We start from the raw sequence: 2,347 nt of genomic DNA on the forward strand, positions 1-2,347 counted from the left end.
ATTAGCTCATTGTTTTTATACAAATAATACTTATTGGCAGCAGCCATTGACGAGCAGCAGCCACGGCTCTGTGGTCTCCCATGTCTGTGGGTCCCAATGAGGGTCACAAGACGAGGACCAAGAATGTGGGGAAACCCAGGCGCGGCTGCCGCTGCCACTACAGGCACCCACCGAGCACAGAAAGTTCGTGTGGGACATGATGTGAGACGTGTGTGGCTTTACTCCATGTAAGTGATGCACCTCGGAGTTGTTCAAGGTCTCCGAGAAAAAGTGGACTCTCAAGTTCATCAAGAGGGCAGGGACACACGTCTGCACCAAGAGGAAGTGAGAGGAGCTGAGCAATGTCTTCACCTCTAGGAAGTAAGTGGTGCCAAGAAGGACTGAGACTTCTTCTCCTTCTGTGTATAAGAAAACCTTTACAGACCGGGTGCGGTGACTCACACCTGTAATCCCAGCACTTTGTGGGGTCAAGGTGGGTGGATCATGAGGTCAAGGGATGAGACCCTCCTGGCCAACATGGTGAAACCCCGTCTCTACTAAAAATACAAAAATTAGCCAGGCATGGTGGTGTGTGCCTGTAGTCCCAGCTACTCGGGAGGCTGAGGCAGGAGAATCGCTTGAACCTGGGAGGCAGAGGTTGCAGTGAGCCGAGATCACGCCACTGCACTCCAGCCTGGTGACAGAGTGAGACTCAGTCTCAAAAAGAAAAAGAAAAAGAAAATCTTTACAGAAAAAAAGGGAATGCTTATTTGTATTGGATGCTTATGTTTCATCTTGCATCACTTGATCATCTTTTACCTTGGTCACTGCTGTAGCAACTGGCTTTGCGCACATGTAACCTGACAGTGCTTCCTGTTAGTTGCACTGGGTACCTCCTGCTTTTTGTCCTAGAGCATCTCTACTGCCTTGGTATGGACCATCCATGAGAATCCATTTACTTATACCCAATCTGGAAGTGGGAGGTTGTTAAGACTCCTGACCTGGCCTTTCTCCAGTAGGGGATGAGTCACTGGACAAATGCTTCCCTCTTCCGGCTCTTACTTCTGGGAGGACAGTTCTGAGCTCTGTTCTAAGTCTCCTTAGAAGGTGCTAGGGGGATGAGCCTAAATTGCTACAGTAGGACCAACTCAAAGATGCTCTTTTTTTTTTTTTTTTTTTTTTTTTTGAGATGGAGTCTTGCTGTGTCACCCAGGCTGGAGTGCAGTGGTGCTATTTTGGCTCACTGCAACCTCCGCCTCCCAGGTTCAAGTGATTTTCCTACCTCAGCCTCTCGAGTAGCTGGAATTATAGGCGCCTGCCACCACATCCCACTAATTTTGTAGTTTTAGTAGAAACGGGGTTTCACCATGTTGGTCAGGCTGGTCTTGAACTCCTGACCTGAAGTGATCTGCCTACCTCAGCCTCCCAAAGTGCTGGGATTACAGGCGGCAGCCACCGTGCCTGGCTCAAAAATGCTCTTTCAATTAACTGTCCGTTCTTCCCTGTCTCATTCTTATTAGTCTCCCAGGCCTCTTTTCTGGAATCACTGCCCTAAATAAACTAGCTGCCTACAAACCCAGGGCTCAGACTTGCTTACTGCAGGAACCTGGGCTAGGACAACATTCACTGTAGAAAATTAGACTATATGGTTGAGCATGGTGGTTCACACCTGTAATCCCAGCATTTTAGGAGGCTGAGGTAGGCAGATTGCTTGAACACAGGAGTTTGAGACCAGCCTGGACACCATGGCTAAACCCTCTCTACTAAATAAATAAATAAATAAATAAGTTGGGTGTGGTAGCACATGCTGTAGTCCCACCTACTCAGGAGGCTGAGGCAGGAGGATTAATTGAGTCTGGAAGGTGGAGGTTGCAGTAAGTTGAGGCACCACTCCAGCCTGGGTGATAGTGTGAGACCCCGTCTCAAAAGAAAGGAAGAGAAAAGAAAGGAAAAGAAAATTAGAATATGGAGGTAAAGAAAAAGAATGTGAAAATCACCCATAATCTTGCCTTCTCTAGGAATTTCTTCCATGCAGGTTTGGGTGTATCTTCTTCCTTTTAGAATGCATATACACACTTGAAAAAAAAGATGCAACACAGGTTATAATGTATATATGGTAATATAGCCTGACTTTTTTCACTTGCTATATTGTGAAATTCTCTTCATGTGATAAAATTTTCTTCTCCAATGTAACATTTAATAGCTTTACAGTAGTTCATTTGTTCATTCATCATTTATTGAGCAGCTACTATGTCCCAGGCACTGTTTGAGGTGCTGAAAACATAGTGAATAAAATAGATCAGGCCTCTATTCTCATGGAGCTAGCATTCTAGATAGGGTCTGTTTCTTTTTTTTTTTTTTTTTTTTT

Source organism: Cebus imitator, unplaced genomic scaffold (assembly GCF_001604975.1).
Source record: "Cebus imitator isolate Cc_AM_T3 unplaced genomic scaffold, Cebus_imitator-1.0 Scaffold59, whole genome shotgun sequence".
Lineage (NCBI taxonomy): Eukaryota > Metazoa > Chordata > Mammalia > Primates > Cebidae > Cebus > Cebus imitator.